Source organism: Zingiber officinale, chromosome 1A (genome assembly GCF_018446385.1).
Source record: "Zingiber officinale cultivar Zhangliang chromosome 1A, Zo_v1.1, whole genome shotgun sequence".
NCBI lineage: Eukaryota > Viridiplantae > Streptophyta > Magnoliopsida > Zingiberales > Zingiberaceae > Zingiber > Zingiber officinale.
Genome location: NC_055987.1, coordinates 27,376,275 through 27,390,466, shown reverse-complemented (window position 1 = coordinate 27,390,466; position 14,192 = coordinate 27,376,275).

The following is a 14,192-nucleotide window of genomic DNA, read 5'->3' as shown; positions in this document are numbered from 1 at the left end:
GACTCCATGAGGGTTTGCCATTCGACACACATGGCTCATACCCTTTGCTAATCTTTACTCTAGCAGCTAAAGGATACATACGAATGGAACATTGATAAACATGTAATTTACTATGTGTCACTATTAGGCTTATCAAATTAACATTTAAATATTAAAGACCCTTCTATTCATAAAAACAATGATGTAGTACGGGACCCAAGTCGAATTTCACAAGGAAACTAATAGTAGAATGTTTGATCTCAGACTAGAATTATTTTTTTCTTTTGAGGGTTTCTCCTGATAAAATTGGAATGTTTAGTTTTGGTTCAAATCCTGAAGTAAGAATTGAAATGCAGCTAATAAATCTAATCCTAAGCAATGTTTAAATTCTAGCTAAAGAAAACTAACATATTCTATGATTTAGAAGCTAAAGGAGATATAACAGAATTAAAATTGCAGAAATTACATGTGCAAGAACTTGTCACAAACTACAATTGCTGAAATTGAAAGTTCAAAAACAAAAGTGCAAATTCCCAGCTAGAAAATTAAATGAAACAGATTCTATTTGCAGAATTGAAATCTAAAGGGACAGAACTACAGCTACTCAATTCAGATTTGAAGAAACAATGAATTAAAGAGCAAAATCTAAGAGAACAGACTAGCAAAATCAATAAACTGCAAAATCGAAATCTAAACCATCTCTATTCAAATCCACTCTTCTAATGAGCCTTTCCTTGCTGTCACACAAGAATCCTTAATGTAACCTCACTTCGGATTTGGAGAAGGAGCTCTCGACCACTGAACTCAGTTCAGTATTCTCCATCACCAAAGACAATCTTCCCGGAAAAGCTGGTGAAGAATGAATCTGCCAAACTCGAAATTCTGCAGATCTGAAATCTGGATTCTCTGGATCGATACTCTCAGATTGAGTGCGAGCCACTGTCAACAGAGAAACACCTCCGCTGATGGCTGAAACAGAGGAATCGAACAAATCTGAGCTCCGGAGAGGAAATCGCCGGCACGTGCAGAGGATCAAGATTTGGAAGCCAACGGATGGAAGTTCCAACGCCAATGAGACTCACTGAGAAGTAGATCTGGAAGAGGATGGGGAACACCGGCGTCGCAGCGGAGAAGAAGATGGCACTGTGGAGAAAATCGCGACGCCGAGCTCCGGGAAGCACTGTAGCTTCTCAAACGTTTTAAACCTCTCCTCATCTGATCGGACGGTTGATATTGATTTGGGCTCGATCAACGGTTGGATCATCTCGGATCTGAATCAAAACTTCCGGATCTTCATCAATGGACTGGATCTGCTCCTCATTAGGTCGGATAGACCAGATGCTTGACGGATGGCTCAGATCTGCTTGATTGTAGATGAACGGTCCAAATAACTCCAAGGTGTAATCGCCTCATTAAGCCCTTGATTTAAGCCCAAATGTGGTCTGATTTGATCGGGTCCATGACCCTTTTGATGCCTACAAAATAATAAACAAATATTAGCACCAAAATACCATGAAAATAGGTTAATTTACAATTAAGTCCAAGATCACATGCAAATTATGAAATGCAATCTAAATATGAGATTATGCTGTAAAAAGACCATTAAAAATGTGCATTATGAATCAAGATAATATAGCCAAAATCATGGTTATCAAATCCCCCACACTTAATCTTGGACGTCCCGTTTAAGTCAAGAAAACTAAAAATCCTACTTAAATGGCACCCCCTAAATAAATTCCTAAACATGATTAGAAAATAAAGAAAGTAAACCATCTAAGATTATCACATTCCAAAATCTTAAGCATTCATGGACTTAAAACTTTACTCTTGGTTAACCACATAATAACTTCCATCAATCATGAATAAATTGAAATTGATTTCACACTAAAAACCTCACAAGATAGAATTTTTGTGGCCCTCATCCTATCTCACATGTAATCACAAAAATGGAGGGCACTCTTGCTACTTGTGCTTCTTGAACTACCATATGCTTGCTTATCTTCTACTCTCTACCATGATCATGGATATCAATCACATTATGAAAGCTAATCATGAACAAGAAAATGTAAAAATATGAATTAAGTGCAAATCAAAACATTAATTGCAAGAAAAGATAAGAAAAGAAAGAATTAGTAACAAGGAAAGATAAAAAAGAATGAATGAATTTGAGTTCTAGTGGAAGACATGGATACAAAAGAATGCTATCTAATGAATACTTGACCATACTCCCTTCTTTAACTTCTTCCTTATCCTTTCTTCACTTGCTTCACCACTGATCAAAACTTTCAATTTCTCATTCCATTTATTTCATGCATTCAACCAATGAGACAACTTGCATCACACCTTACCCTCCCCCACACTTAGAACTTTGATCGTCTCGAGCAAAGACTAATTACTCAACATATCCATTAAATATCATTCCTGAAATATAAAACATTACATGTATCCTTCAAGTTCTTCAAATTTTATACTGAATTAAAGACTTAACTATGAATTTTCCATGCTGCAGAAGTAATAACAATTTTCAGTTCACAACTTTCACATTTTATCTGCTCTGATTTTTTTATTTTTGATACTATGATACAGCACATCTAATGTTCTGCAATTCCCTTATTGCTGATTTCCAACTTGTCACACTAATTAAAATGTTAAGCTTGATCTTTGATACATCTCGATACATAATCTTGCACTTCCTGAATTCTGCATTGACTGAAAATTCTAGCAATGATCAGATTACTCTTTTAGCATTTGCAAATTTAGAATTTCAGAATTTCATTAGCTGCATTTCCATTCAGCAGTTCTCTTCAATTCCCCATTGAAACTGCAACCTTTAAATTCCTGCACAACTAAATTATATAGGTTCCCATTCCTTAAGCTTCTCCTCTTCTAATCAGCTCATGTCTAACCAATTCTCAGAATTCACCAACTCATGTCCTCTCAGTTTAAGAAACCAAATTCCTGAATCATCAACGGTCAACTAAGTTGATACATTAGCTCTGCACAGTAGGCATCTTCATTCTTCAGAATTCAACCCAACTATTATGTCACTTTCATTCCAGATCTAATTCAGCAAAGATCTACTGGATTTCATCTGCCAAAAGGTTTATGCATTCAAATTCGTAGAAGTCTTAGATGCTTTAGAAAACCTTGATTTGCAAGAGTTTCAGACATCATCTTCATTGCTTTGAGTTTTGTACCAATGAGTTGCTATTATCCTCATTTCTTCATAATTCCTATTTCCATTGAAGGTACTCCATGAAAGGAATGATGCTCTGCAAAGAAATCTCGAACTTTAAACCATTTAAATTAGATATCAGTAACTACAATGACTCACTGTTCCATCATTTTGTCTCTCTGCTTTTGGCACTACATTTCTGTTTCCCGGCCATTATTACATTTTGTTTGCAGATTCTAAAGAAGGTTACTCTGTTTGTATATAACTCTTGCTTAAATTATAAATGAAGTCAACTTCTATTAATCAAGAAGCCCTTGCTTAAATTCAATAATTCACAGTTTCTGCAGCTCCTTTATATCCACTCTCCAACTTGTCAATTGTATCTCAAATTAACTTCTCAAATCACTACTAAACAACATCCTTCAGAATTAAACAAGTTTCAACCCTTGCCTCTGATATCTGAAGCTTAGTACAAATCCCGGAGTAAGTATCAAGAAATAAAATTCCAAGTGATATAAGCATGAGGAATGAATAATTAAACTAGACATTGTTCCTCATTTTCAGTTCTGTTCTTTGATTTTCAAAAATCCTAACTCTGAAATTCTGATATAATATTTGGAAAGGTCATGGAGAGAAACTCAAACATCATTTAACATTAAATTCCAAGGAATTTGGCACAAACTAGCAATGATACACAACTTCCAAATTTCCTTCCTGTTGCAAAACTCTACTACTATACACTTCAGCAGCTTCAATTCCAATAATTTGAAAGTTTCACAATTCACTAATTAATGCCATCAAAGTTGCTGAAGTCATGGAAATAAAGGAAAAACATTTTACAATGAGAACTAAGTGAAAATCATTTATTTTTCAGCAACAAATGGAGTTCCTGATTTTTGATATAACTTGATACACAATCCTGCAATTTTGATAATGAATTTATGCAATGATCAGATTCCACCATGCTTCACATCCTAGTAACTGATAAAAACAGTATCCCTATGAGTTCTTTTCACTTGTCCTTTATCAAATTTTCAGCAACAGATCCATGTTCCAGCAGTTTACAGTTTCTAGCTTGTTCACTGCTTGTGTAACAAATACTATCCTTCCGTACTTCCTTTTCAAATTGAATGATCAATATTACTTCTGCAGAGAAATTAACTTGATTTCAACAAATCCTATTCTTTTAAGCTCCTTTATTGAGTTGCTGTTGCACTGCTTCCATAGCTCAACAACTTCATCTTAGATTTCTATTCAGTACAGATACTTCCCCCCACACTTCACCTTTATCCATCTCGGCCAAATAATTCATCATATAACAAACAAAATATCCACATCCAAAAGATTAAGAAATAAGAGAAAATAAAAATTGATATGATGATTATCAAGAAGAAAAAAAACAAGAATTTGTGTGGAAGAAACAAACAAATAGATTTACCTTCATAAACATGATTTAATCCATTGGATTGTGGTTTTGAAAGAATCAAAGCAAGTTCTAGAGTGCAATGACACACAAGTACAACACTCAATTAAGGCTCATCCTCACTAGGCATGAAAATGTATCAATCTAATTTACCAATCAAGCTTCCATCATTAAGTAGTAATCTTGAGAAAATTAGAAATCCACTATAGACATTAAGCTCCAAAATAGATTCTCAAATCTAGCTCACATTCCCTACTTCTAACATGTTATAGAAAACTTGTCAAGGGGTACCATTTCTTTATTCCAAATTCAAACTTTATTCTATAAAGAAATTGTAAACAGTAAAGAATTTATTCCCATATACTAAACTTATTATTTGTAAACAAAGAATTTATTAAGCAACTAAACACGCAATAAGAAACGAATTAAAAGCTAAGTTGTGAAAGCAAAGAATTATTTGTGTGAAAGCAAAAACAAAAGCTAAATTGGAACGAACTCCCCTTTGATTTTGGTGAATTGCATCATTATTGTTCATCTTGTCCACTCTGCATCATTTCCTCCCCCGAAGGAATTTCTTAAGTTGGTTGCTATACACTTTGAAAGGTTGACCAGTAGACACCTCCTGCATCTCAATAACACCATTAGAAAAAATATTGCTAACACAAAAAGAGTTCAATGGGTTAGTCAGTTCCTTTGGTTGTCTCACTAGCTCCACAACTTCCTCTGAAATGTCCTTTGAAATTTCCTGTGATTCAATATCTAGTTCTGATGAAGGTGCAATAATTGGTAGTGATTCTTGGGTGCTTGGCTCCATAGCACAAGTCCCTACACTCTCTTCATTTACATCCAATTTAGGTGATTCTTGGGGTATTGATTCCTTGCAATCCCCTACACTTATAGATTCATCCACAGAAGTTTGACCACAATCAGATCTTACCTCAACTATTTCCCTGTTATCAATACAACCTCCAGAGTGTTTGGATTTATATCCCAATTCATCAGAGTCTGAAACAATTTCATCATAATCTGCATCAATAAAATTCATAGTATCCATCCATTCGGATTTATAAACACTGAAAATAGAATGACTCTTCTTTTGTTGCACATGCACATCAATCTTAGTTCTGGCAGTCTTAAGGAATGGTCTTCCCAAAATTATGGGAGCTCTATTCATTAATACATCACCTTCCATATCCAAAATGTAGAAATCAGCTGGAAATATAAGGTCACTCACTTTAACCAAAACATTTTCAATCACTCCAATTGGATGAGCCTGACTACGGTTGGCCAACTGAATAACAACTCCCGTAGGCTGTAGAGGACCAATACCCAATGACAGAAAAATTGATTTCGGCATTACATTAATAGAAGCTCCTAAATGGGTCGAATAAGAGCTGAAACACTTTTTCCCATGCTAACTAGTTCATTCCCCTTTAATTTCTTCTTATGCACACATACATCCTTGAGAAATTTTGCATATTTCGGAACTTGTTCTATCATGGTCAACAAGGGCACATTCACCTCCACTTTGCTAAACAAATTTACAAGTTTTTGAAATTTCTTAGCTTTCTCTTCCTCAACATTCCTCCTTGCTGGACTCTTCTTTGGGGGAAAGGTAATGGAACAGAAATCTCACTACCCTGCTGTTGTGATTCTTTCTCTACATTTTGAACTAAATTTGGAGCTAAATGTGAATCATCTTGTTCTGCTGAACCAAAATCTGTTGAGGTTTGTTCTAATGAATTTCTTTCACTGATCTGAACTGATTGAGTCGGTTCTGAATTCAAATTTCCTGGTACAAGTTCTTTTGATTGCGAGTCCGGAGTTGGTGCAACAAAATCTGATCCAATTGGAATATTCTTCATTGGTTCAGTTATGGTTCTTCCACTTCGAAGAGTCAACGAACTCACATTCTTTGGGTTTGGCATTGTTTGAGAAGGTGCTGGAAGTGCATTCTGAATTACATTTTGCCCTTGCTGAACTCCCTGATTTTGGAATTGCCATTGCTGATTCTGATTTGGGAACTGCTAAAAATGCTGAAATTGTTGCTGGAATTGGTTTGCAGGTTGATAAAGTTGTTGGAAATGCTGATTCTGCTGCTGAAATTGATTTGCAGGTTGCTGAAAATTCTGATTCGAAGGCGGTTGCTGAAAAAATGAGTTGCTATATTTAAAATTGGGGTGATGTCTCCAACCAGGATTATACGTAGAGGAATAGGGGTCATATTTTTGAGGAAACTGAGCTCTAGAAAATGTTGCCACTGACTCATCTTGATGAAGATTTGGGCACAACTCTGAATTATGGTCTTGACTTGAACAAATGCCACAAACTCCCTTCGATTGATATGGAAACTGTGTACTTGGCAAAATGGAAGCTTGATTAGCATTATTTAGTGCCAATTGCTTTACCAAAGATGTTAACTCCAATAATGAGCTTCTTATCTCCTTTTGTTCATTGGAAACCATTTGAACCTCTCCAACCCCTCCTGTTGTCAAAACTCTACTTCTAAATTGTTGTGAATTTTCTGCCATGTTTGAAATAAGCTCCCTTGCTTGTTCTGGAGTCTTGTTCACTAAAGCTCCTCCAGCTGCTGCATCTATCATACTTCTGTCCATAGGTAGTAAACCCTCATAGAAGTATTGGACTAGTAGCTGCTCACTGATTTGGTGTTGAGGACAACTTGAACATAATTTCTTGAATCGCTCCCAATAGTCTTATAATGGTTCTCCTACCACTTGCTGAATCCCACAGATACTTTTCCTGATAATTGCAGTCCTTGAAGCTGGAAAGAATTTCTCCAAGAAAGTCTTCTTCATATCTATCCAAGAAGTGATGTATCCTGGTGGCAAATAATACAACCAATCTTTTGCTACTCCAGTTAATGAAAATGGAAAAGCCCTCAGCTTGATATCTTCTTCTGAAATTCCTTGTGGCTTCATGGTTGAGCAGACCACATGGAATTCATGCAAATGTCTATTTGGGTCTTCTCCAGATAATCCTTGATATTTTGGAAGCAAATGAATCAATCCAGATCTAAGCTCGAAGTCTCCTGCCAAATCTGGATACATAATGCAAGAATATTTGAAAGCCTTATCAGGAGCTGCAAGCTCCTTCATTGTTCTGCTATGATCATCCATGGGGGTATCTGAAGATGATAAAGAACTTCCTGAGTATTCTGAAACTTTCTCTTGAATTCTCAAGGCTCTGAAGGTCCTTTCAATTTCTGGATCAAAATCAAGTAACTTATCACCTGAAGACCTGGTCATACCACCAAAAATCGATAATTAGAACAAAAGTGGATAGACAATAAAATCAAGAAAGTAAAAACAAAGAAAAGAGATAAACCATGCACGATCTAAAGACAAACAAACTCTACTAGTTTCCCCGGCAACAACGCCAAAATTTGATAAACATGTAATTTACTACGTGTCACTATTAGGCTTATCAAATTAACATTTAAATATTAAAGACCCTTCTATTCATAAAAACAATGATGTAGTACGGGACCCAAGTCGAATTTCACAAGGAAACTAATAGTAGAATGTTTGATCTTAGACTAGAATTATTTTTTTTCTTTTGAGGGTTTCTCCTGATAAAATTGGAATGTTTAGTTTTGGTTCAAATCCTGAATTAAGAATTGAAATGCAGCTAATAAATCTAATCCTAAGCAATGTTTAAATTCTAGCTAAAGAAAACTAACATACTCTATGATTTAGAAGCTAAAGGAGATATAACAGAATTAAAATTGTAGAAATTACATGTGCAAGAACTTGTCACAAACTACAATTGCTGAAATTGAAAGTTCAAAAACAAAAGTGCAAATTCCCAGCTATAAAATTAAATAAAACAGATTCTATTTGCAGAATTGAAATCTAAAGGGACAGAACTACAGCTACTCAATTCAGATTTGAAGAAACAATGAATTAAAGAGCAAAATCTAAGAGAACAGACTAGCAAAATCAATAAATTGCAAAATCGAAATCTAAACCATCTCTATTCAAATCCACTCTTCTAATGAGCCTTTCCTTGCTGTCACACAAGAATCCTTAATGTAACCTCACTTCGGATTTGGAGAAGGAGCTCTCGACCACTGAACTCAGTTCAGTATTCTCCAACACCAAAGACAATCTTCCCGAAAAAGCTGGTGAAGAATGAATCTGCCAAACTCGAAATTCTGCAGATCTGAAATCTGGATTCTCTGGATCGATACTCTCATATTGAGAGTGAGCCACTATCAACAGAGAAACACCTCCGCTGATGGCTGAAACAGAGGAATCGAACAAATCTGAGCTCCGGAGAGGAAATCGCCGGCACGTGCAGAGCATCAAGATTTGGAAGCCAACGGATGGAAGTTCCAACGCAAATGAGACTCACTGAGAAGTAGATCTGGAAGAGGATGGGGAACACAGGCGTCACAGCGGAGAAGAAGATGGCACTGTGGAGAAAATCGCGACGCCGAGCTCCGGGAAGCACTGTAGCTTCTCAAACGTTTTAAACCTCTCCTCATCTGATCGGACAGTTGATATTGATTTGGGCTCGATCAACAGTTGGATCATCTCGGATCTGAATCAAAACTTCCGGATCTTCATCAATGGACTGGATCTGCTCCTCATTAGGTCGGATAGACCAGATGCTTGACGGATGGCTCAGATCTACTTGATTGTAGATGAACGGTCCAAATAGCTCCAAGGTGTAATCGCCTCATTAAGCCCTTGATTTAAGCCCAAATGCGGTCTGATTTGATCGGGTCCATGACCCTTTTGATGCCTACAAAATAATAAACAAATATTAGCACCAAAATACCATGAAAATATACTAATTTGCAATTAAGTCCAAGATCACATACAAATTATGAAATGCAATCTAAATGTGAGATTATGCTGTAAAAAGACCATTAAAAATGTGCCCTATGAATCAAGATAATATAGCCAAAATCATGGTTAGCTCCATACCCTTTGCTAATATTTACTCTAGCAGCTAAAGGATACATACGAATGGAATATACATGAAATGCATTACATTGGTGTACCTTTCACCCAGCTCGGTACGACTGGAGATGACTTGCGCTCCATGATCGCTCAAGTCGCCGTCCGTCCTCATCCTCCAGGTAGTAGGCGCCCGATCGGAGCTTCTCGATGACTTTGAAAGCCCTGCCCAGGGGGACTCCAGCTTGCCTACATCACCGACCGGTTTTACCTTCTTCCACACTAGGTCGTTGACTTGGAATGCTCTGGGAATTACTGTCCTGTTGTAGTTCTGCTTCATCCTCTGTCGGTACGCCATCAGCAGACGACTGCTTTGGCACGCGCCTCATCCACCAGATCTAGTTCGAGCAATCTCCGCTCGTCATTCTCTCAGTCGTAGTTCTGGACTCGATCGGACTCTATGCCCACTTCGACTGGGATGATCGCCTCTCCTCCGTATACCAAGTGGAACAGAGTAAGACCCGTTCCTTCCTTTGGGGTTGTTTGGATCGCCCAGAGTACACCTGGCAGCTCGTCCATCCAACTTCCCCCAATGTGATCGAGCCGAACACGAAGAATTCGAAGGATTTCCCTGTTGACCACTTCGGCTTGACCGTTGCTCTAAGGATATGCCACGTAAGTGAAATGCTGCTCGATGCCATACCCTGCACACCATTCTCCAAGCTGCTGACCGACGAACTGTCGCCCATTATCAGACACGAGCCTACGAGGAACGCCGAACCGACATATTATATGTTGCCAGATGAATTTCTTGACCATTTGCTCAGTTATCTTTGCCAGCAGTTTGACCTCGACCCACTTGGAGAAATAGTCGACCGCCACTAGTAGGAACTTCCGTTGCCCGGTCGCCATGGGGAAAGGTTCCACGATGTCCATGCCCCACTGGTCGAACGGACAGGATACCGTCGATGCCTTCCTCTTCCGTCGGTCGGTGGGAGAAGCTGTGGTATTTCTGGCAGGAAAGGCAAGTACCTACGGTCCGAGCGACGTCTTTATGGAGATTTGGCCAGAAGTACCCGGCCAATAGGATCTTCCTAGCTAATGATCGACCGCCTGGGTGTCCCCCGCAAGATCCTTGATGTACTTCCTTCAATATATATTCCGCGTCCTCCGAACTGACACACTTTAAAAGCGGCCAGGAAAAAGCTTTCTTGTAAAGCTGGTCCCCGATGAGGGTGAACCGACCGACTCTCCTTTTAAGAAACTGGGCTCCATCCCAATCGGACGGAGTGGCTCCTGACCGCAAAAACTCTACTATAGCCATCCTCTAGTCACCTGGGAACGTGAGGCCCTCCATCTTGTCGATATGAGCCACCAAGGATACTTGCTCGATTGGTTTGCTGGATCACCACCGGTGTTACCGAGCTCGCAAGTTTAGCTAATTCATCCGCCGCCTGGTTCTCCGTTCGGGGTATCTTCTGTATGATTACCTCCCTGAAGTTGGGTTTAAGTTTCTTGAAGGCTTCCGCGTAGAGCTTGAGCCTCGCATTATTTATCTCAAAAGTGCCTGAGAGCTGCTGGGTGGCAAGCTGAGAATCCTAGTAAAGGATTACTCGGCCGGCCCCCACATGCCGGGCGGCCTACAGGCCAGCTATGAGGGCTTCATACTCTGCTTCATTATTTGTTGCTCGATAGTCCAACCGGATAGACAGGTGCATCCGCTCTTCCTGAGGAGAAAGTAGCAAGATACCAATCCCGCTTCCGAGCCGAGTGGATGATCCGTCTACAAATATTCTCCATAAAGCTTCAGGCTCGGGATTCTGCACCTCCGTTACGAAATCCGCCAAGGACTGCGACTTAATCGTCGAGCGGAGTTGATATTGGATGTCAAATTCACTGAGCTCCGTTGTCCACTTGATGAGCCGCCCGGATGCTTCTGGATTTATGAGCACTCTTCCCAGTGGGCTGTTCGTCATGACAATGATCGTATGTGCTAAGAAATAGGGGCGGAGCCTCCGTGCGGCCTTGACAAGTGCGAATGCGAGCTTCTCGAGACCGGTATAGCGGGACTCAGCGTCTTTTAAAATGTGGCTAAGGAAATACACGGGTTGCTCTTCTCCGTCCTCTTTCACCAGCGCCGAGCCAACAGCATGCTCAGTTGATGACAAGTATATACGGAGCGGTTCGCCTACGTTCGGCTTAGCCAACACAGGTAACGAATTCAGATAGGCTTTCAAGTCTTCAAACGCCCGATCACACTCCCCGTCCCACTGAAACTTGGTAGCTTTTCGCAAGACCTTGAAGAAAGGTAGGCTCCGCTCGACCGTTCTGGAGATGAATCGCGATAGCGCCGTTATCCGACTGGCAAGACGTTGCACATCCCTCAGATTTCTAGGAGGCGGCATATCCTGCAGCGCTTTTACCTTGCTAGGGTTCGCCTCTATACCCCGCTCGGTCACGATGTTGTTGGTGTAACCTTAGGTCAAGGTTGACCTGGTTGACCCGACTCGAGGTGACTTGACTCGAGTTGTATTTTGATGTTTGACTTGGGAAGATTGTCGGTGTAACCTTAGGTCAAGGTTGACCTAGTTGAGTTGCATGTCGATGTTTGACGAGAAGAGAGTTGTATTCTTGATGTTTGACAAGAATAGGTGTTTGGGAGATTGTAGGTGCAACCTTAGGTCAAGGTTGACCTGGTTGACCTGATTCGCGAAAAGTCCAAGTATGGAGACTTGGGGTCAAGTCCTGGAGACTTGGGGAAAAGTCCAAGCGGTGTAGCTTGCGCTGGAAAGTCCAAGTATGGAGACTTGCACGGGAAAGTCCAAACAGGGAGTTTGGCACGGGAAAAGTCCTGATAGAAGTGAAGTCCTGGTGAGTGAAGTCAGGTAAAACCCTAGTAAGTGAAGCTAGGTGAAAGTCCCGGTGAGTGAACAAGGGAAAATCCAGATGGATCAAGGGTGATCGGACATCCGGTGTTGGAAGTCCAAGTAGATCAAGGAGGATCGGATATTTGCACGAAGAGGAAAGCCCAAGTGGGTCAAAGGGACCGAACACTTGGTGGAGAATTCTAGCAGGTCAAGGGTGACCATATGCTAGATGAACAGGTCAAGGTTGACCGGATGTTGGTGTAAACTGAGGTTTAAGGGAGTTTGGATCGATGCAGGCCGATCGATGACTCTGGATAGCCTCGATCGGTCACCGGACCGATCGGTAACCGACGAGACGATAGTTCGATCGGTGGAGACCGAGCGTCGGATCGAGGCGAAAAGTTCGGAGAGAGCGATCGGTCTGGACCGATCAGGAGGTTCTGATCGATGCGTGCCGATCAGAGAGGATCTGATCGTCCATGGACCGACAGGCAGAAACGAAAGGCTAGGAATGGATCGTGCGTGGACCGATCCACATGAACTCGATGCGATCCAGACGATCGCCTTGTAATGAGACGCAACAATGCTTCTGACTGTTCTCTTCCGTTTTCTTGGTGGCAGTATAAAAGCTGGGCTTCGCTTTACGACTTCCTCCTTAGAACTTCTTCTTGTGCTCTAAGAGCTTGCTCTTACACGGTATCGAGCTTTCTTGAGCTCCTGGAAAAGCTTCTGTTGGATTCGTCCTGTGGTGTAGCGCAGCTTCTCATCCTCAGCAACAAGAAAGGCAAGCAAGTGTTTCATATTGTTTTTGCTTTCTTGTATCTCCTATCTTGCTTGTGCAAGAAATATTGGCGGTTTCTCCACCGGGAGTATATTGTATTAGGTTCTCCGGGACTCATCCAACGACGGATTGGTAGGCTTCGTCCACCTTACGGACACGCAGGAGTAGGAGTTCATCTCCGAACCTCGTTACATCGGTTTGTTTTTCTTCTCCTTAGTTTCTTCCTTGTATTTCCGCTGCGACTAACCCTAACTGTAGGAAGAACGCGAGAATTTAGGGCGGCTATTCACACCCCCCCTCTCTAGCCGAGTATAAACGATCCTAACAAGTGGTATCAGAGCGAGGCCGCTCTTCGACGGATCAACACCCGGGGGAGCACGGGCTAGAGATGAATCTCTATGGAGAAGATGTCACGATTCAACCCTTCTACGAGTCTCACGACAACTTCACATATTGGAAGGTAAGGATGATGTATTTTCTTAGGACTAATATGTTAAATTGGTTTTGTGTACAAGAAGGGTTTTCCCCTCCGATGGATGAGGAAGGAAAACCTATCAAGAAGAAGGAGTGGACGAAAGAGCAAATCCGACAATCCGAAATCAATGACGAGGTAACAAAAATTATTGAATTTGCTTTACCTAATAATGTTTTGTGCAAGATAGATAGGTACAACAACGCCAAGAAATTGTGGAACAATTTGGCAAAATTCCATGAAAAGGAGCCTAGTGAGCCAAGTAGCTCACATCATGAAGGAAGTGAATTGGGAGTTGAGGGCTACTCAACATCTAAGGAAGAAGAGGAGGAGAGCACTTGTTCAAGATTGGAGCAAGAAGAAGCTTCTACCTCCGAGAGGGATGAAGAAGAGAGCATCCATCCATCCTCAACCCTAGGTAACTCAAACACTTTAAGTTCAAGTAAATTGCATATAATGTGTTTTGAGTGTAGGGAATTTGGACATTACAAGAGTAAATGTCCAAAGAAGACTCCACCGGCGCCAAAGATCAAGGAAGTCGGAGTCCCAAAACGCAAGGGCAAGGAGCAC